At 38.2% G+C, this 23664-nt stretch overlaps 1 long non-coding RNA gene across 1 annotated transcript; it reads left to right on the top strand.

Annotated features, from left to right (window-relative positions):
• Positions 1-2319: 2319 nt before the first annotated feature.
• On the top strand, positions 2320-3502 carry LOC110678683. Its single transcript, XR_002501836.1, has 2 exons — positions 2320-2479; positions 3322-3502. It is a non-coding gene; the product is annotated as an uncharacterized LOC110678683 (long non-coding RNA).
• The last annotated feature ends 20162 nt before the right edge of the window (positions 3503-23664 follow it).

Below are 23664 nucleotides of genomic sequence, written 5' to 3' on the forward strand. Positions count from 1 at the left end.
ACGTTGGGTGGAATATACTGCAGAATCGTAATATTTCATACATATCTTTATACACTGTTGGAAAGCTTACTAAAAAAGCTGTATTACAAAAAAAACGAAATAAAAATTCGTACTTTAGTTCAGGTAAATGTGGGGACTACACTGAAAAAACACATATTCGATTTTTTATCGAAATTTTACACATCATATACTTTTTTGTCCCAAGTTATCCCACGCTAAAATTCATTTCCAAGCTTATTCAAAGATGTAAACTAAAGGATTGTGAAGAATTTAGCATCACATATTTTCATTTTTTTTCAGTGAGGGCTCATTGACTTTTTTTCAATATTTTTGCCTTTTTTCTTTAATATCAGTTAAAGATAATCTCAGGGGATAATTGATTATTGCTAAATGATAAATATCATCATTATTATGAGAGTTTTATAATTTATAAAAGTTTTCACAACGTTAATTGCATAAGTGACCTATATGCATCATTAGTAAAAAAAAACGCTTTTTTTCGCTATATGCCTTTTTCATAAGTTGGTCTCGGAAACTTGTTCATTGGAAACAGAATATCAAACTTGTATCAAAAAACTCATAAATATGGCATGAGATGGCAAACATATTTTTGGCCCCAATTCTATATGGGAACCACCCATAGTGTTATGACGTGTTTGCTTTGCTGTTGATCGAACGTAGAGCGGACAATGAAAACCTGTAACGATACAAAAAGGTGGGTTTAGAGGGGACACAAGGTGGACAAGTAGACCGAAAATCAGATCTGGCACAAAATACATGGTTAATACCTTGGTAACCTGTACCGCAGCTACAGTGATTGCTATGTGTAAGCCCTATTCGTTAGAAATAAGAGTGGTTGGACATAAGTTGCCTTAATAAAATATCGTTGGTAGTTCGACTGTAGTTCTTTGTTGGTGATATATTGGCTTTTCAGTCTTGACAAAATTAAAAACTGTTATTTTATTTTGTCCAACGTTTCGGTCCGTTTGGGACCTTCCTCATTGACTCTGGAAATTTATTATGTTTTCATATAATTTTATGTTTAGTTTTAATGTTATTGAATTTTTACCAATTGTTACAGTTCTTTCGTCCAGTGTGGTTCGGTAGAACCTGTAACTGTCTGGTGGATCGATTTTCTGTTTGAATTACAAAAAGTTAATATCGACACTCATTTTACGCCTACGCATTCTTTCCGTGTACTTACTCCCGCACGACCGCAGCCAGTTTAGGGTGCTTTTTCGGTGGGAAAATCGAACTTCTGCGCACCGGAATTTAGTACCTGATTCAGTATCGATCACCAATGAGAATATATACCGAGGTGTGGATTTTCATTTCCACACCTCGGTATATATTCGTGTTAAATAAGAACTTCCATAGTTATTAACTGAGAGCTTTCTTTGCCAAAGTAACGATTTACGCATTCGTAAATCGTGAGGTAAGTACGATGATAGTCTATGCCCAGGGAAGTCAAGGAAATCTTCATTACGAAAAGATCCTGGACCGACCGGGAATCGAACCCAGACACATTCAGCATGGCTTTGCTTTGTAGCCGTGGACTCAAACCACTCGGCTAAGAAAGGCCTATCCCACCTTTTATTGCAGGTGACATGACTATCTGTAGTCTGCTATCTAGAAATTCACTATTAGCATTTGAACTACCCAATGGTATGACTGATTCCTCTCATTCCATGAACCTGTCGTTTTGGACTTGGAAACTGCAACAAAAAACAGCTCATTATATATTATGCATAGCTATCACTCTGTGACTGGATACGAAAATGTCCAAGGAGAGCTTCAGATTTTCTCAATTAATGTCCGCTACTCCACCGCCGATATCCGAGTTTACGAAGAGTGCAAGAGAATACAGGACCATAATGTTGTGAGATCCGCCTGCAAATCCCAACAAACTTGCCAACAAAGCATTAGATTTCAATTGAAGTATTTACCAACAGTTTTAGAGATTGTTGTAGTATGTGATTGACACATCAACAACGAAAACAGTCAAAAATTGTAGCAATCCATGAATTATAAAAGAACAAGTACAAGACAGCTCACTGACAACTGGCTTGTTTTCTTGGCTTCTTTGATTTCTTCTTCTCAAGTTTGGGTTGTGCACAAACTTCGGTTGTGCACAAACTTCGGTTCGGAGAGCACAAATTGGGTCAAAACCGTTTCACATCCCATTTGTTATCGAAGAGATCATAAAATTAAAAAAATTCAAAAGCAATTTGAGTTCAATCGATAATATTTAAATATTCAACAATTTTATATGCGAGAACATATAAAAACAACCTGTATTTCCAATCACATCCAGTTTTATGTCGTTTTTCTTTATTTGCACCGCCTGCACCGTTTTCCCACCGGTGTAGCAAAAGTTGCACCCAAACCGTTCTTTTATTCCGCAGGTAGCACACCGTTTTTACACTCGATTGCCACCGGTGCAGAAAATCCTACACCCTGATCGAGCTGGGTGTAGCAGGTAATGCACTCTTTTTACCAATACATGTATGGTTCTTAACTGTCAGTGGTGTTCTTGTTTTGGTCGTTTTGGTAGATTTTGTTGTTTTCGGTAACGAACAAGCAAGATCTTCATTTGCGCTCATTTTCGACTACGCAGATAAAATGTATTTATTTCGAAATTGAATATTCTTAGTATTTACTAATGCTACAATAAATACAGGTTTTATAAGAGTAATAAGATATACTGAGTATGTTTCATCAGTAGAAGCTTTTACGGCTTATATTAAAGAAAGGAAGGCTTCTCTCAGATGTTTGGATTGCATGTAACCAGTACTACAGTAATACATTAAAAACACTTTAGTTCGGTCAAATTTTCCGAAATTTGCTCATGGATGCCAACAAAATAGAATAAGCAGCGGCTGGAGCTGTATGTTCCCGTATCTTAAGCACGGAATTCAAAATCTCTGGTTCTATGTTTTTCAAAAATATTGACGAGTAATCGACATTGATTTTCCAATAGAATTAAATTCTAATGATGATTGATTTCCGTTGCTCTCTTCGCCTTATTACAAAAAAAAATCAGCTTTTGCATCGTGAGCTAGAAACATTGCGGAAGTATGAGTTTTGGCGAAATTATTAGCCAGAGAGAGGATCGATGAAATTAAATAAGTCCTTACAGTATTGAAATATGAAAATTCTGATTTTTTAGCATATATTCATGGTATCAATTCTCAGGAAAAATAAATTAATGTTCATATGCCAAACATTTATTTAAACATTTTACATTCAGCCATGGTTGTAAACACCATTAACAAACTATCCAAAACCCGAACGAATCTAATGTTTCCGAATCCCTTACAGCAAATCATGAATAACAGAAACAGCTGTTCTATCTGTTTGAAGAATGACATTTTGTTTTGATTGACGCCTTCACTAATACTATCATACGCTGTCAAAATATTGCACCGAAACCGTTCTATTTTCCGGTGTCAATTGTTACACTCGCACGGTGCACCGTCGGGAATAATCGAAAACGACATTAGTTTGGCCAAAATTTGACGGTTTTTCACGCTATTCCCTTCGAATGTGCGGTTTTCCAGTGACAGTAGATGACAGGTTCCCTCAACCCGGGAGCATCATGACAGCTGCAGTACAACGTCAATGTACCGAAAAATTTTGGTCCGTGGTACTGTCAAACTCAATGAAATCATGGAGTGTTCTCAAAATAGGGCGTAAACTAGAATTATGCTTGATGGACATAAAAAAAGTTTTACATTTTTTGTTTGGCATTTGTAACATCATTATAAACGAGTTATCACCAAATAGCGATTCTCTAAAAGGATTTGTACGGTCATCGGGAAGATTTTGTATGGCCCACGAGCGAGTTTTGAATAGTGGTGTGATGTGGTCCGCATGCTGTGAGTTGCTTATAGTAACCGTTCCTTTGTTTACGAAATTATTTTTTGACCACTTGGCAATTCAAAGCAAGACAAATTTGTTAGGGATCGTTCAAATATTACGTTCAAACACAACAAGGAGAGATAAGGGATATTTTTTAGTGTTTCGGTCCATACAATAAATTGAAATTTTCCATATAAAACCTGTTACTTCAGGGAAGGAGGGGGTTTAAATTGGCAAATTTCTTCGTTACATAATATTTTAATCATCCCTTAGATATTTACGATAATCATTAATTTATGGGAAATTGACTGTATTTATAAGCTTGAAATCAATCTGAGATTATATCAACTCGCAGTTCATTTTCTTTTGCGGGTGCGAACACTTTTTTTCTCATACTCACCACCAGATGTCTAAATTTCAATCAGATAAGCTTATTGGATGAAGTATCCCGCTTTTACGAACGCTAATACAGTTAACTCTCCCTTACTCGATATTCCGTATCTCGATATCGAGTTAGAGAACCATAGTAAAAGTTGGTTTTCATGGCTAACTCGATGGTCCCTGGAACGCAGTTACACTGCTTTTGTGTTCTGTAACTCGATACCTCCCTAACTCGATGGTTCCTTCAATATCGAGTAAGGGAGAGATGACTGTATCACCAAAAATTAGCCCACTTTTACAAAAAGGGATCTAGTGATCTGGCGTTTGACTTGAGTCGCTTGATATGGACTTATCCACCGGTGCACTAAATTTACTCAGTCCAAGAATTTTTACACTTGACCGAAACACGTGGGAAGCATCTACGTGACCCGCTAAAACGTCAAAATTCTTTAACCGAGTGAATTTATAACACCGGTGGACAAGTCATTAGGCTAATATTTTCAAAGCTGAACGATCACTTCGACATCTGGTGGCTAGTAGGAGAACCGTCATAAAAGAGGTTGAGTTGAGACCGCACCGTGTGCAGCATAGGAAAGAGCAAACATATTACACTTTTTCTCGGAATAGTTATGTTGTAGACAATTAGAGAGCATTGAAAAACCTGATAAACTTTTTTTCCTTCGAAAATGTACAGATCCTACAGTGCTCATGTACGATTAGTGGGATAAAATTGGAAAATTGGTGTTTGGCTACATAGGTTATTAACCTCCGGATTCTTTGTTTGTGGTTAAATTTGTTATGAAATCACGCGTATCGCAAGAATAGAGGGTCGAAATGATTATGCCAATGGAAAATAGTTTAATAATTAATTGATTATGAGCTAGTTTTTGGGTAAAAAAAATTGAATTTTGGACGTAAACAAACATTTTCAATGACATTTCTCTCCTTCTTCCCTAGCGACCTCTATGATGGTGGCGCATTAAATTTGCCTATTGACCGGAATAAAGCCAAACGTCAATATGTTGGATCCCTACCAGAAAGTAAGCTAACTTTTGGAGGTCATCACCGCTTTCAAAAAGCTGGATAGTTCAGCCAATGGACTTATCCACGGTCTACTTTTCTTGTTGATTTTTTCCGATCTAAATATGTTTACATAAAATGACATCCACGCCAACACGAATGTTCATCGGATGAACAATGCGTGGATGAATGTGCAACGAAATCATTTATTTTTCTGTATACATCGCCCGCTGTAAAGGTTTTCTTCACGCTGAAAGTTGCAGCGTGACGTCATCGTATATTAGTTCATAGGCTTATTTGATTGAAACTTAGACCTCTGGTGGTGAGTATGAGAAAAAGTGTTCTAATCCGCATAGAAAAAAAAACTGCAAATAAAAAAATATCACTTTTCGACTTGATTCGATCTCCAATAAAAAGATAAGGACACCGTCTTCAGCCATTTAGCTGCACGGAATGTAGGGAATCGAACCCACACCCAATGACACGATGCGCTTAAAGGTGAAGATGAATCGAAGCCAAACCACAAATTTTCAAGAGCACGAATCTGGAGAAGCGAACATCCGTTTAAGCTGAAAACTTAATCGATTGGTCACGAGCTGGTAGAGACCAATCGATTAAGTTTTCAGTTCAAACGGGTGTTCGGTTCTACAGATTCGTGCTCTTGAAAATTTGAGGTTTGGCTTCGGTTTATCTTCACGTTAAATGCCTAACGACACTAACCGCACGGCCACGAGGCCCACAATATTTTATTTTATTTTATTTTATTTTACGGCCAGTGCTTTCTTTTGAGGGCATAAAAGCGATCCACAAATCAGTTAGGCTGTATTGTAAGTATTTTCTTATAGATTACTTTTCCGCAAAACAAAGCACTAACACGTCATTTAATCTTTTCATCGAACAAATTGGTACGCTCTTAAGTTCATTTGGTGCTTAAACTTGGTGATTTTATTAAATTTATTTCCATTGGCAGACGAAAATATCAGACTCGCCCTTATTTCATTTCATTCCATTCGTTGTTTTGCACCCGTCAACAACGAAACAAAATTCCGATCTGCCATAGTGAAAAATTGTGCCGGCAGCGGTGGATGGCCCCATTGTTTACGTTGAAAGTAGGTACGTGAAAATTGCGTTATCTGTCACTTCGCGGGGGGGTTGGGTTCCCTTGACTTTTGGGAGCTCGCAATCTAAGCCAGCTGTCTCCTCTCTCTCAGATTAAAATGCATTTGAATGCATCCAAATCTGGACAGGGGGCGGGTGACTCCTTCTTCACTTCTCTCCTGCGACTGCAGCCTCGAGCGCCCTTCGAGTATGGCGACGGGCTCAAGCCTTCAGTGACCGTGGATTCACTGGAAAGCCTGGGTTTCCAAGCGCACTCGGTTGTCGTATTGCGCACAGGTATTTATGGACACACTACTGGCGATTGGGGTAAATGCAGGTACGAAGCCAAACCGCGATGGCGTTTTAAAACAAAAACCGCGATGTCTTGTGGACATGACGAAAATTGTGGAATATAGACGCGGTACGGTCGGGCTCCCAAGTAATATTGATAGCTGAACAACAGCTTATTCAGCTAATATGATGTTTGTATAGTTTCGTTTCAGCTGATTAAGCTGTTATTCAGCTACTAATGTTACCTGGATAGGTCATGCTAGAGTGCCTATAAATGAGAGTGACGTCATGATTCAATTTTAACAGGTCTCCTGCTCAATTGAAACGACGATTTGTATAGAAATGACTGTTGGAATAGATATATGTGATGGGAGTTCTTCCAGCAATGACCAATAAGTCCAAATTTGGTGATCAGCTTAAAGCTATAAAGGATTTTATTTTTAGTATTAGTTCAGTAATAAATTCATGAGTTTACCTGCAATTCGGTCTCCGTACTAAATTTTAATCTATCCACAACACAAATTCAAATTTCATTCCTTAGCCTGTAAGTTTTAATGTAATTTTAAGTATGAATAATATTTCACCTTTTGTAGGATAATTTTAAAATTTAGTATGGAGACCGAATTGTAGGTAAACCCATGAATTTGTTACTGAACTAATACTAAAAATAAAATCCTTCGCCGCTGTTCCAATTATGACCAAAGATGGAAAAAAATCGCCTCTAGCGACAATAAAACACAGTATTTGAACGGTCTAAGAGGGCCGTCGTTCTTACAGCAGCGTGATTTCAACAGCTCACTACGCGCACGTAGAACGGATATATGAAGCATCCGATGCACTGTTTGTCGTGTGACAAAGAGTTTATCGGACGTTGTTACAAGTCGCGATCAACTTTTATCATGCCGCTTTCGCGCTATTATTTTTCGCTCTAACAATGTCCGAACGATTTCTAAATCACAAACAGCATGTCCGGAGTTAAATCAATAAGTAAAACTGGAAAAATCTTCAAAATAGTAGAACTTTGATTCGCGAACAATTAATCGCTAGCACACATGCAACACGATGCATTATTCGGGGAGCGTAGTTTGTTGTGATCACTTGACGACAAAAGGTTAAGGCCCAAGTAAAAATGGTGCAAAAGTCGAAACTGAAAAAGCAGTTTTCTCTTTTTGAATAGACAAATCGAAGAAAATAGAAACACACAGCTCCTTTATTTGCCAAATAAAAAGGCTGTGTGTTATTATTTTCATCAATTTATTGTTTTAAAAGGAGAAAACTGCTTTTTCAGTTCTGACTTTTGAGCCATTTGTTCTTGCACCTTAATCGTTGTTGCTTTGATCGCAGGATAAAGAACAATCAATATGCGTCATTTATTTTGTCATGATCACTAGATTTCCATCATTGATTGTTGTGGAGATTATTTCCACCGGTCGGAAATCACCCATTACACTGCCATCAGAGTTGTCGTCAGATGCGTCTTACCTGCTAGACACTCGTTCACGTAATGGATGCTTGTGCTGGCGCTATCGCTGCGGGTTAACGTCGAGTCAACCTAAAGAGCCTACACTATACGCCTTTCTGTATAGGTCGACAAGGCATGGATGGTCGACTCGCCCCACACATCAACCTTCTCCTCAGAAGAACTAATGATTAAGCTTAAAACATAAACGAATTTCCATTTTTAGGATAATAAACATATATTAATTATTTAAGAAGTCACGACGAAATATTATAAGATCTGAAGAGAAAAAAAAACAGTATGTCATGGTTTTCTTAATCTGACATTTCAATTCTGTATCAACATGCAATTCATTCTTGAAATGTATTCCCACGCAAGAAGACGTACCATTTCCATATTGCATTCAAAAAAAAGGTTGTATAAAAATTGTCGAGCAATCCAAATTTAGCAAGAAATAATTAATTTATTGTATTGTAAGTATCAAAAATCAACAACTGAATTTTATTCAAAAAAACGGACTACAAAGTTCCTTTACCAAAATATTCCTCTTCCAGGTGTTAAGAATCTTGCTCGGCTGCACGGATGAAGTCAGAGAGATAAGGTGGAGCCTTCTTCTCTCCAATCGGACGCTGCTTGGGACCATTATCAGAAGAAACATCTGGAGTGGAATCTTGTGCCATTCTCAGTTTTTGTCGCCATTCTAGGACCTTTTTTGTCTGCGACACGTGACGCCTAATTTGCTGACCTTCGGAATCCATAATCCATTTCCATAATGGAGAAGAGGCAATCCACGCTTAATTTTGCGACCTGTTAGCACTTCCTCGGGAGGAACTTTTGTGACTGTGTGATCTGTTGCGTTATATGCCTGTATTGCCGCTTGCAATTCCTTTTGGTAGTTTGTACCTGTAGACACTGCAGTGCACATTGCTTTATTAACGATTTTCATGAACCCTTCTACTAAGCCATTCTGCTGAGGGTAGAAAGGGGTTGAGAAAATAACCTGGATATTACGATCAGCGCAGTAACGTGCGTACTCCTCCCCATTAAATGGGGGGCCATTATCCGTCTTGATTGCCCTAGGAAAACCTTCTCTTTCAAAAACTGAATCCAAGACTGCTTTCGTGAATTCGAACTTAGTGGATCTGACTGGACGGGCTATTGCATATCTGGACCTCAGATCAATTATTACCAAAATTGATACATTGCCAAATTTCAAATACGGTCCGTTGAAATCGAGCGCAATAGTCTCCCAAGCGGCTTTAGGGGAGAATGATCTTTGCATGGGAGTAGGCCTCTCTGGCTTCCCGTTGATTGCGCAAGCGGCACACGACTTAACCCATTTATCCGCATCACTAGACATTCCCGGCCACCAAACACGTCGCCTTAGAATGCTTTTGAATTTGGCTTCCAACGGGTGTCCTGTGTGCGCTATTTCAAGCGCCTTCTCTTGCAAGCTTCGAGGTATGACGGCACACCCATTTTTGTTCAGTATCCCGTCTACATAACGTAGGTCGTTTGCGATGGTTTTAAACTTCGCCAGATCTCTTGGCCACTTTCCTGTGTCCATGGAAGAAATTACCTATGAGAAAATAAAAGATTCATGACACTAAACACAAAAGATATTTTGTGAGTGTTACCATAAGTAGAGTATCATCTCTTTCCGTTGACTCTCGAATTTCCTCTTCAGTGAGAAAACCAATGTGCAATGATTCCGAATGGCATATTTCCCAAGGACTTACTTCTTCGTTGAAAGGCTCGTCATCGCCATCATATAGACGTGATGAGGGATCTGCGATATTTTCACGACCACGGATATATTCAATATCGTAGTCTTAAGGGCTAAGCCTCAGAGCCCAACCGTCTGCCCTCGTCAAAGCTCGTTTTGATTCTTCACGCGTCCTTCTGAGGATATAGGCCATTCCCTGAGCATCTGTACGTAAAACGAAGTGCCTTCCTAACAAAAAGTAGGAGAAATGCTCCACCGCCCATACAGCACTCAAAGCCTCTCGCTGATTTTGGGCATACTTTTTCTCTGTCGGGCTCAGCGACTTCGAGGCGAAGCTTATAATTCGATATACGCCTGCGTTGTTCTGCTGAACCAATACCGCTCCCAGCGCACGTGGAGACGCATCTGTATACAGATAGGTTCGATCGAATTCCGAAAAGTAGCCGAGAGACACTGTGGAGTGTATAATACGTTCCTTGATTAGCTCAAACGCTTTCTCTTGATTCTCGCCCCAGCTCCAGTTTTGAGATGAAACTAAAGCCCACAAAGGACTCGATAAGTCCGCAAAACTTTTAATATACGTGCTCACAAATGAAGCAAGACCCAGAAAACTCCTTAATTTCGACACGTTACTCGGTCGCCGGAATCTACGTATATCTCCAACTTTTGATTCCTCTACATTGAAACCTTTCTCGTTGGGCTCGTGTCCCAAAAATTTGATGCTGGTCCGATCGAACTCGCATTTTTCGGTGTTCAACGATAGGTTATTTGATCTCAGGATCTGCAAAACTTCCGAAACTGTCTTTCTTAGCTCTTCAATTGTTTCGGCAAACAATAGTACATCGTCTATGAACACTATTTTATTCTTAATGTCTTTAAGAATGCGCGTCATTTCCCGTTGGAATATTTCCGGTGGGCAGTTGACACCGAACATCAGTCGCGTAAAACGAAACATTCCATTTTCTGCAAGGAACGTTGTCAGTTCTCTTGATTTCTCGCTCAGTTCGATATGGTAAAACGCGTTCGAAAGGTCCAGTTTCGAAAAATACTTTGCGCCGTGTAATTTTATTCTCATTTCATCGATCGTTGGCATTCTGAAATATTCTGTTTAATAGCCTTGTTCGGGGCCCGCATATTCACTACTAAACGAAAATCTTCTTTCCCTTTTGGAACTGCAGACATTCCGCTGATCCATTGAGGAGCTTTAGTTACTCTTTCAATAATTCCCTTGGCTTCCATTTCTTCAAGTCTCTGTCGTGCTCCCTCACGATATGCAGCTGGAATGTTGTAATAAGCATTTCGCACGGGGGGAATCGAGTCATCAACGCTAAATGTAACCTTCACTCCGGGCATTTTGGGAAATACTCCAGATTCGCAACTGTTGATTGTTTCTCCTATTTTCAGAAGCCCCATGTCGCTGGCCGTAGCTCTCCCAAGCAAGGACCGTTTACCTTCCCTCACCACAAGAAATTCAGCAGTTACGATTAGTTTCATACTACCGATCGTTTCGATGGTAGCCTTGAAGGCGCATTCAACTTTCATCGGTTTATCAGAGGCGTAGGCTTGCAAGTTCCTGTTTGTTGGCTTTTCAAGTGGAACAAGCTTTGCTCTACCTGCTTGCTGTTGCTGCTTCAAAAGGTCCCAATCGGTTCCACCCAGAACGTTTACGTCCGCACCCGAGTCTATTAAAAACTTGATTGGACACGATGAACCAACCCGACAGTCAACTAGTACATCTTGTAGAGAGAGAGAGAATTTATTTGCTGAAAGGGATACAAGTTGGAAGGAAAAAAACAATGTATGTATTCAAATCATATCTGATTTCATTTGTTTTAAACATATTAGTAATGTGAATTTCAGGCAACTAATCGATTACCTCTTCCTTGGGATCCTCAACTGCGGAGTCATTCGGAAAATCTTCTTTGACCATGTTCACACGACGATTGCGGCACGCCACTGCGAAATGCCCAATCACGCCACAAGAATTACACTTCCTTCTCTTCGCTGGACATTCAGCTCCTCTATGGGATGAACGCAGGGCTGGTAGCAGTCAGACAGCAAAATAATAGTGACTTTAGTGACCAAAATGATCAAAAAAGTGACCAAAAAGTGACCTAAAAGTGACTTGAAAACAACAAGAATTAATTGTCATAAATGGTTAAAAAAGATGTCATATTTTAGATTATTACCTTTTTTACGAGACGAACATTGGCTTCATATATTTTAATACAGTCAATTCTCCCTAACTCGATATTGAAGGGATCATCGAGTTAGGGAGGTATCGAGTTACAGAACACAAAACCAGTGCAACCATAGACTTAAAGAGGTGCAACTGCAATCTAAGGGACCATCGAGTTAGCCATGAAAACCAACTTTTACTATGGTTCTCTAACTCGATATCGAGATACGGAATATCGAGTAAGGGAGAGTTAAATGTAGGGAAAGGGGTGGTAAAATGAACACCTTAAGAAAATCATCTTGTTTCTGATAGAAATACGAGAAATTTGTATAGTTCTATCGCACAACATCAAAAATAGGGATGTAATCTATAGCAGCGACATAGATTCAGACTAAAATAGATAAGTTCTGATTTTCAAACATGGTTTTCTAAAATCTTAGTTTTCGTTGATATTTTCACTTCAATTGACCTACGTATCAACTCGAACACTCAGATTTATGCTCTAAATCATCCGTGCGTGATAAAAATTCATCGAAATTAGTTTTTTCTCGGTAAAAGGCACGGTGTTCATTTTATCACCCCTGTTCATTTTACCACCACTTCCCCTATGTTATATTTCTGATTTCAGTCAAAAAACTAAACAAAAAAATCAAATACATGAACTCTGGTAAACAAACCGTGATAGAATTTTTAGCGGCGAAGTCATTGGAATGTTTATCGGCGGCACAATGACTAATTTTGCATATTGTGCTCTGCAAGAGAAATCCACGGAATGCGTTTATTTGGCAAATTTGGTACATTTGCGTCCTTGCAGAACGGAACAATCCAAGCTTACTTGAAATTTCACGTTGCGTTTGAAATGCGCTCATGTTATCTTCGCGTTACCGCCGCCGCTGGATGTGGATTTAAAATGAGCGCCGCAATACTTAGATTATAAACGATAGAAATGCTGAAATTCATGAACAGGTAGATTTGACGTTAGAGAATAGCTAACAATGATAAAGCATTCATTACATAAACGAGTTTTTTGTATAGAAATAGTAGACCAAAGTCGTGATTGCTTATTTTTTGGAATTTCTAGTTGTGCTTATTCTGCATGGCGTGTGAGATGAGACGAGCCGCATGAGGTGACAAGTGTCGACTCGCTCCATTTGATTAACATTAGTTGTCTCACGTCACCCGAGGTGAGAGCGACTAGTCTCAACACACGCGACGCGCAGAATAAGCACAAAAGTACTTTCTGGAATGATGACTACATAACTATAAATATAAGTGCAAAATTGAAGTTCAAAAGCGAAAAATTAAGAATATTACCACATTTGAATGAGCTTAAGTAATTCAAATTACTTCACCGAATTACAATAGATATGAAACATCATCAAGGGACAGAACGTGCCTATCAAAAATTCTGGTGAATCTTGTACGGGGCGCATAAACGCTAGGCCGCAGAGTTAGGCATATGCTATAACTTTAAACTCGGATTCAGGTCAGTACAGAAACTTTCCTGGAAATTCAAAATTCATCAACTCAGAAGAAAAAAATTATGGCAAAATTCTTTGTCAGTAATGGCGAACTCGATCGCCAAAATTCTTAAAAGTTGTTTTCTGGGAAATGTCAGGAAGAGTTCGAGAATAAATTTACGATGATAAAGAAAGATTGTTTAGCGAAATCTTGTTTGATTTCTGGCAGAATCGATTAAAATAGAAGAGAAAAGCATCCCAGCAAAAAATCATTTAAAATTTAACCCTCACTTTCCAAAGGTAGCTTCGAAGCTTTATCTATAACTGGAGATAAACTGAATCTGATTCCTGAACCAGTTTCTGAAAAATTTGTTATATTATTTTTATTTAAATTTTCATAGAAGTTTCAGGCTTCTATATTGAATCACTTTTGTTGAGCTTTCTTCAAAGGTAGGCTAAAGATCTCTTCAGTCTATTGTCCGTTGGTTTCTGCAGAAATTTATATATACTCAGCAGGTCTGTCAGTAATTGAGCCGTCATTCAAATTTAAAAAAATCAGAACTTTTTTTTCACAAAACTCAACAAATAAATTCTAGATATTCTGTCAAAAATGTCACCTGAATTCTTCCAGAAAGTTAGCACAGAATCCTGTCCTCTTAAGACACTTCATTGATTTAGACACTGATCTTAGAAAATGTTTGCATTAGAATAATAGAAACCAGTAAGACATTGCTGGACTGGCATTAAGGTTTGAGAAATTTGCGATAATCTGGTTGATTTATCATCAGATCACGAAAATAGTGACTTAAGTGACCATTTTTCTGAAAAAAAGTGACTTTAGTGACTTTTTGTTGGAAATAGTGACTTTTTAGTGACCAGGTCGAAAAAAGTGACCAAGTCACTAAAAAGTGACTTGCTACCAGCCCTGGATGAACGGAAACACCTCGGGCATCTGCCTCGACGACTTTCTTGCATACGAGATGATGTTCTGTCCCTGTCTGAAAACGGTCGGTTTGGTCGGAACCTCTTCGGCGGATTTCCAAAGTTCTGTGCATTTCCTGGATTGCGTTTGAATCGATCCTGGGGACCACGATACTGAGCACTGTTTGCTGTTAACGCATTGGCATCGATTGCAGGTGGCGCAATTTCAGCCTGAAAGGCTTCCGCCCGAGTTGCTGATTGTACGATGAAGTTCGAGTCAAGGCTGTACATTCGTGACGCTCTCTGAAGCTCCTGGTTACGAAGCCCCCTCAGAAGCTGAGTTCTAATGAAGCAATCTTGTTGGTCCGGATTATAGTCGCAAATTTGTGCTTGCTTTGTTAAGCGTGCATGGAAGGTCACAACAGACTCGTTTTCTTCTTGGCGCATGTTGGAAAAGATTTCATGCTCTGCGGCTGGATCAGTCAAAGACTTCAGGTATCGGTCAATGTTCCTTTTGAAGGTCTCGTAGCTATCATCACTCTCGGGATCAGGATATAGCTTGGCAGCACGAACGACACTTTTCAGCTGCTCGCCCATAGATAGCAGAAGCAAATCGACACGTCGCTTTGGATTCCTAACGTTTTACAACGATGATGCTATTTCAAAATCCTCGATGAAGCAAAGCCATGCCTCCCACATCTTGGTAGCCGGTACGTTCTTCGGAAAGGGAGTGATATCCCAACGGATAATACCCTCAGCAGCGATCTCTGGAGGAGCACGTGGAAGGCTAACCGGAACGGCTGGACTATCACGAGCCACACCTGGACTATCACGAGCCACACCTGGACTATCACGAGTATCACTAGGACCTTTGGACAGAGCTTTGACGGCATTTTCTAGTTCCTTCATTCTCTTTTCTAGTTCAAGCTGATTATCTGGTGCAACGGATGAATAGTCAGCTAACGGATCTTCATCGTTTACGGCATACTGATCTTCGGCTTGATAACTCTGAGGAGCACGTACAAAAAGCCCACTCAAGTTTCTATCTTCGGCGTGGTTGGGTGACAAAACGTCGAAAGACAAAATGTCGAATGCCAAAACGTCGAAAGGACAAAACGTCGAAGGGACAAAACGTCGAATGGACAAAACGTCGAAAGACAAAATGTCGAATGCCAAAATGTCGAATGCCAAAACGTCGAATGCCAAAACGTCGAAGGGCCAAAACGTCAAAGGGACAAAACGTCGAAAGTGCAGTATGTCGAAAAGAAAAAAAATACGAGTTTTTCTTGCAAAACGTTGATCTTGACCTTTATTAATAAGAAATGCGGAGAAAATCGATAAAAATGTAGTTTCACATCCAAACGCTTAACAATGTTTTAACAGTAAAAGCCGTGAAAAATACTTTTTTTCCGATGTTATCATCGGAATTTTGTAATTTTTGGCTGGTCTTGGAAAGAATAATAAAAATATCAAATTGAAAATATTCAAAACTTATTATTTGGTGTTTAAACGATATGACTATAGCCGATCTCTATAAAAAATCATACTGTCAAATGTATAGAAATCAATTGAATAGCACATATTAAAAAAAAAGTGCTGAAAATTCAGATGAAGAACTTCTGTTTTGGTAAAGCAAGTTATTAAATCTATTCAATTGTACCTATTCGATAAAAGAATGAGTATTTTTTAAAGAATAAAGGATTCATTAATTATCAAAAATTAAATTGTAAATATGTATGATAAAATTGATGTCAAAGGTTTCCGCAAAGAATGAGTATGTTTCAGAAAAATGAATAATTTATCAACAGATTACTTAACCAGTAGCAAATCCAATTTACCTGCTAACAATTGCTACCTGGTACATCGATTTCTGAGAAGTTATTTAACTGTAAAATATCAACAAATAAAAAACAAATTAATCCCCTGGAGGTAAAAAGATATTGTTCTAATAAAAACAAAATAATCTATAGAAAAATTCTTACGCTCCAAATATACAAACCGGTGGGAAATTCCCTCACTTCGAAACATATTGTTTTGGTGGAAATACAAATTTAGTTCGCCCACGAATTGCAGAAAAAAGGAAAAATGTGAGCTCACCGGGGCGAGTTTAAACGGCTGGGGTAAGATGAAATGGCAAGGTATCATAGTGAAATTTAATGAAGATGAGAATTTTATACAGGATACAGGAACACCAAATTATCAAACGAAATACACTTTTAGGGATGAAACACTTACTCAAATCTATAGAAATCATGTTCAGAACTTTTGAATTTCACCTTGCCCCACCAGTTTCTACTTGCCCCTGTGCACCTTACACTGTTATTGAGATTCTCTTCATTGGCCGTTATGAGCATCCAAAGGTGCGGCGATTTTGCTTCTTGAAGTGCTTCACTGCTTTTTCTCTGGTCAGAAATGGATGTGAAATTGACACCTTACTGAGTTTTTTTTCATGCTGACTTTGATGAAAAGTGAAAACTTTTTCTGTTTCAAACGCCGTTCGCATCGCAACCATTTTTTCCCTTAACAACGGTAGTCCTGAAAACCTTCGCTAGAAAAATAACTGCTTACGACGTTTTGTCTCTTCGACGTTTTGTCCCTTTCGACGTTTTGGGATTCGACGTTTTGGCATTCGACATTTTGGGTTTCGACGTTTTGTCTTTCGACGTTTTGTCCCTAAACCCTTCGGCGTATCCGTCCATATCTCCGTCGGATTCGACCGATGGAGCACGCACATATTTCCCTGGAGTAGACATCTCTACCGCGATTCTCCGCTTTCGATGTTCTGGGAATAATAAAATTACGTGTTACTATTATTTCGTTCAGGGTTTTATTTTACGTTGTACTAACACATGTAAAATCAAGTTCGGATAAGCTATCAATTTATTTAGTAGGGAACGTAACCATACACTTAAAAAAAAACAACTTGTTTTATCAATAATTCATATCACTGCGTACATTATACTCCCTTCCGCGGTTTTCGGCACTGGTTTCACTTTTTTTAAATTTATTTTTACAGTTCTCAAAACTTGCGCTATCTTTGTGATTTTCTCAAAACACTTTTCTTTGCAGTCTTCGTAATTCTTTCACTACTCTTTTCTTTGCGGTCCTCAAAACTCGCTCTGTTTTCGTGATTATCTCAAAACGCTTTCTCTTGCGATCCTCAAAACTCGTTTTCCCTTGCGGTCCTCAAAACTCGCTTTCCTTTGCGGTCCTCAAAACTCGCTTTCCTCTGCGGTCCTCAAAACTCGCTTTCCTTTGCGGTCCTCAAAACTCGCTTTCCTCTGCGGTCCTCAACTCACTCTAATTCTTTGCTCACAAAGCTTTCTGTTCACACGCATTTAGGAACAATTGCCTTGGTATGCGGTCCTCTTTACCCCGGTTCCTCCAACACACACTCACACACCAGAAAAATGATTATTTCAATTTCGTTCTTACATTCAAATTCTCCGTTCACTGAGCTCCATGCAAGGCCCTCAACGTAGTTGATGCAATCTCCATTCTAACACGCACTCTCTAGAGGGATCGAACACTTCCACTTTTCACCAGATCACTATGAAATTCTCCCGCTAGCCGCTCTGGTAGCCATCTTGATTTTACAAAGTCGGTACAGCTTTTTCCGAATGGCCTGCGTAATGAGTGATTTCCTTCCAAAATCAAAAATGTTGGGTTCTTTTATTTCCGCGCCGATTAGAAAAGGTAGCACAAAACCTGTCACGGTAGCCAAATGTGGAGATTATTTTTCCACCGGTCGGAAATCACCCATTACACTGCCATCAGAGTTGTCGTCGAATGCGTCTTACCTGCTAGACACTCGTTCACGTAATGGATGCTTGTGCTGGCACTATCGCTGCGGGTTAACGTCGAGTCGACCTAAAGAGCCTACACTATATAGAGGCGCACGAATGGTCGACTCGCCCCACACAATTATGACAGTGACGCCACTCTTATTTAAATCCACTCTGGGTCGGTCTAGGTTATTTGGGTATGGAAATTTACCTGGATGTCCAGTTTGACACTCAATTCCTCAAATTCTCTTTCCTTTTATATATATTTGCAATTGGTTTCGTTTTTCATTACATGAAGTTTCATAAAACTTTTCCAAAGTTCAAAAGGACACGACTGCTATCTTCAAAGATCACCAGATTTATGAATTGTCGTTCTGATAATCGTTGATCCCAAACCTTTGGCCGTTGACCCATGTCCGTTGATGACGTAATCCGCACACTCCGAAAAAATCATGTGATTTTACGTCTTTTGGATGCACATAAAAGAAGCGAGCCAAATGACGTAAATTTGTGTCACATTTTAAATACGATGGTGTCTGATTCGGGAAATGTCAATCATACCCAGACAACCAAAATGTACGTATAACGAAATCACCTGGAGGCTTTGTATGTGCAACTTTTCACTTATAAGATGTCGCGAAAAGGCCTTCTACGTACAAAAGTGGAGGCAATATGCGTGCATATATTATGTGATGAATAATAACATACAATGCGAGTGTATAAATTTTCTACTGAACTAACCTGTGATCTTATGCGACTTAACTTATGATAACATTTGACAGCTGCTACGGATTGATTCGACTTACTTTGTACGAGTGTACGGGACGAAACAAAATGTACAAATGAACTCAGAAAAAAGTGTTTTATGCGAGGAAGCTCATCAATCTGACGAGTTTATCCACTGTGTTTTGCGGGTTTGATGTAATTAGTATGAATAAACGAGTTGTAGCGTGAACTTTCATGCGATTTCTGGTTGTCTGGGTAGTAGCATCGTTTCAATGTCCTTCATCATGTAAAATTACATTTTACTTTAATACATCTTTCAGACCACATTTTTACGTCATTTCATCACTTACATCATGTGTCATTCAGTCATAAGGTGAATTACGTCTGCAGTGATTTTCATTATTTTTAAGAATGCGCCACCCATTTCACCACCCCCATGGCCGCCCATTCGTGTGGTTTAGCGCAACCCTGGTGGTGACTAGAGGCACTACCGTCGTCCTGATACCCGAGCAGAAGAAAATAACTACTGAATACCAAATTGAGGTATTCCATACCAGATAATTTCCAATACTTACAACCTGAATGAGGTATGAATGAGCCCTGCATAAGAGGTAAAATACCTCAAATAATACCTCCTGCATATTCTACAAATACCAAGCTGATAATTAAATCAGGTATTGTAATACCTAAATAATACATGATGGATTTTCATATAAAAGTGATTTTTTTTCAATAATAGTTCAATACCTCCAGCAGTCCTCAATACCTATCGAATATCAAAATGAAGTATTTTTAATTGTTTTAAACATTTTTTTCAAATACCATTATAATACCACAATGAGGTATTGACAACTGAACAATTCCTAATTATGGTGTGATACCAAAATATGGTATGCATAAGTTATGGCGAGTTATTCTTTCCTCCTCGGGTATAGGGTGGCTGCGTTTCTTTCGGGACATCTTACTCAAACCTATCTACAAACCTTTTTTTACAATAAATTTACGAAACTGAACGCGACAAATCTCATCAACACTAGACATCACACTGACACTGGATACACAACATTGGATATTCTATGTAAATATACCAGGAAGGAAGCTTCAGAATCATTTTATAAATTTCATTTTGAATCCTTTGCAGAGCTTTATTCCTGGTATTAAAACTGCTAGTCCATATTAGTACAGCATACATACAACATGGCTGACCTAGAAATTTATTTGAAGATCAAAAGATTTTTCTTACGAAAAAGTTCTGATTTTCTTTTAATAAGTGGTTTAACACATTTTGGCTCGAATGCAGTCAATATGATTTTTGAAAGTTAATTTTTTATCTAGCATGAGCACATGATACTTAACCCCTCTAATAGCTTCATTTTTCACTGCAAAAAAAGTATATTCAGATCACTACAACTTTTTTTTTGTTTCTCAATATTCATGCACCATTTTGTCACAAGCGCTCAAAAAACTCTTCTTGTTTCAGAATATGTGTCGATATTGATCATTGGTCATCTGAATCTAGAGATATTCCAAAATTTCTTGGGAGACCGACCATATCCCAAGTTAATTTCTTAGGCTACATAATTTGTATCCTATTCGTATATTCATTCTTCGGAACAATACATAGAGAGCAAGGTGTAAAAAAAGAAGCAATTGGGTGCTGTCGTCTTTGAGTTGTGAGCATTTAGGTTTCTGGTAACACGCTGGTCAAATTCTTCTTCTTCTTGGCATTGACGTCCTCACTGGGACAGAGCCTGCTTCTCAGCTTAGTGTTCTTATGAGCACTTCCACAATTATTAACTGAGAGCTTTGCCAAAGTTGCCATTCGTATATCGTGTGGCAGATACGAGTACACTCTATGCCCAGGGAAGTCAAGGAAATTTCCATCACAAAAAGATCCTGGACCGACCGGGAGTTGAACCCAGACACCTTCAGCATGGCTTTGCTTTGTAGCCGCGGACTTTAACCACTCGGCTAAGGAAGGCCCCAAATGTGAAACTGGCCAAATAAAGATCTTCAAACTTCAAGAAAACAGCATATCGTAATTTTCAGATATCTCCAAGAATACTTAACCGATTTGCATGATTTTTTTTTTCAGAGTAGCTCCTTATTACCTGTCATTGTATAGTCCACATTTTATTTTTTCGATAAATTGACCAACAACAAAATGGCCGCCAAAGATGTTTTATATGGAAAATGTCTTCCCCACAAGGAACATCAGAATATCTCCAAAACCAGTGATTAATATCGACACGGATTCTTAAACTAGAAAAGTTTTTTGGAGAACTTGTGAAAAAACGGTGCAAAAATATTGGAAAACAAAAAAGTTATCGCGATTTGATTTCTTTTTTTGCGGTAAAAAATGATGCTGCTGGTAGAGGAGTTACCTTAATCTGGAATCCTTCTCATCGTGACATGTCTACTTGAAGGTTTCAAATAAAGAGCATTTACTTTATTAGGGAATATTATAAGTTGAGTTTTGGAAGCATTAGGAAAAATCTTCCATTTTTGCAAGTTTGAAAAAAAAAAATATCCAACCTTTTTGTAATCTACTACAGATGACACACAGGCTCTGTCTTTTGGTTGTATTATTTGAATGATTTCAAAGAATGGTTGCTGTATTATGCAGTAGTTGGAATAGAATCACTAGATCAGAAATATCTAAAATCAGCACTCCCTGGAAAATCTAATTCCAAGCCTAGAGAAATTTACTAAACTGTGTTAACTTATTGAAGCATTATTGAAATACGAGATTATAAAGTTAAATTTGCTATTGACAACTCAAAAATTGCAGCAAAAATTACCATGTATTAAAATGAAACTTATTGTGTACATTTATATTAATTTTAATATATGGTTGTGGTAATTTTAATGTTATAATATCTCTTTTTAATGTATTCGAATCCTTTGAGCCAGGGACGAAAATACTCAATCTACCCTCGCCTACATTGATACTTGCTGCGTAGAATCTTCTTTGATTTTTATTTGTTTTTATCCTCACCTTGACAACACAACACAGATTGGCAAAGCGCTTGCGCAAGATTGTCAGTTTCCTTTTAATCTGCTGCTACTCAACCGCTTTTTGATAATCAGAAACAAAAAATGATATTCATTCTAACCAGCTTGACTTTTTTACATTCCGCTTCGGGAAGTTGCAATTTTTGCACGAGGCACACTAAAGACGCGTCAATATAATCCATTCCGTGCATCGGATCCTTCATAATCCGTATAGCAGTATATTTTTTAAATATTTTGATTCTCATTGATAATCAATTTTCTAAAATTGATACTCTTCTGCTTCTGAAAATCAAAAACACCAACGGCATACGGGCATCGTTGTTTGTTTTGCCCATCTACTTTTGTGCCATCTTCATTGGTACAATCATATTGGTGGTGGTGCGGTTACTTTGATGGTGGCATAAATTCAGTGAATTGAGTATAGTGAGCATGATTTTTTTCGTCCCTGCTTTGAGCAGAATTTCAATAGAGAAACTTAAAAGTAGATTGGAGTACCTTGTATATTTTAAATCTGCCCTAAATGCGTATTTCGACTACCACTTGCAGTCTTCTTCAGTGTCAGTTACTCGTATTCTCTGTAATAGAATGATTGATCGAGCCTTAAATATGAAAGGTCACACAATAATATTTTCACATTGTTAAACAACTTCGTACAAAACATATTGCATTTTGATCTTTTGATCATTTTGATAATTTGAAAAAAAAAATGTCAAAACCCCGTTTTTTTAATATTTCACGTGGACTTTTGGGGAGGGGGTAGGGGTTGACAAAATGTACACTCTTGTCCACGGGGAGGTGGTAAGGTGTCTAAAAACAGAGTTTTGGTGTCCTCGTGGTATATGGAAGGCCCCTAATATGTCCCACGCTAATGTGCATAGGCCTTGAACAGTAGCGGGCCCAGCATTATAGGTGGCTAGATGCGCCTATTGACTGCCACGATACGATGCTGACGAAATACAAAGTAGAGTTTTATGAGATCAGCTATAATCTGCTTCAAGAACAGCCATTCCATGAAAAACCGATCTAGTGGGTCGCCGAATTCCGTGAAAATTTACTATTTTGTTCCTTATCCAAAATAAGGATACACGTGTTTTTGGATTTTTTTATTAGGGTGACCATTTCCGAAATAGGGTGACCAGAAAAATCGCGATTTTGCTTAATTATCATTGAAAAAAAAAAATTATAACTTTTGAACCGTTAAACCGATTTTCAATCTTTTTGGACGAAATGAAAGCTAAAGATTTTCAGGAAAAATATAAAACTTCACAAAAATAATTTTTTTACATGAAAAAAATCAATAATTTCCGTTTTTTCGTGTTTTGAAGGCCTCGGGACCAAAGGGGCCATTGCTGTTCTCATTTTTTCTTAAAAATTCAGAAAATTGTTTTTTTTCATGTAGAAAAATAATTTTTGTGAAGTTTCATATTTTTCCTGAAAAGTTAAAATCTTTAGCCTTCATTTCGTCTAAAAACATTGAAAATCGGTCGAACGGTTCAAAAGTTATATTTTTTTTAAATAAAAATGAAGCAAAATCGCGATTTTTCTGGTCACACTATTTCGGAAATGGTCACCCTAATCAAAAAATCCAAAAACACGTGTATCCTTATTTTGGATAAGGAACAAAACAGCAAATTTTCACGGAATTCGGCGACCCACTATATCGGTTTTTCATGGAATGGCTGAGAAGATTAAACACTAATTGTTTCAAATTCTGGCGTGGCATGACCTTCAAAAAATTTGAT

This window comes from Aedes aegypti, chromosome 3, assembly GCF_002204515.2.
Source record: "Aedes aegypti strain LVP_AGWG chromosome 3, AaegL5.0 Primary Assembly, whole genome shotgun sequence".
Taxonomy (NCBI): domain Eukaryota; kingdom Metazoa; phylum Arthropoda; class Insecta; order Diptera; family Culicidae; genus Aedes; species Aedes aegypti.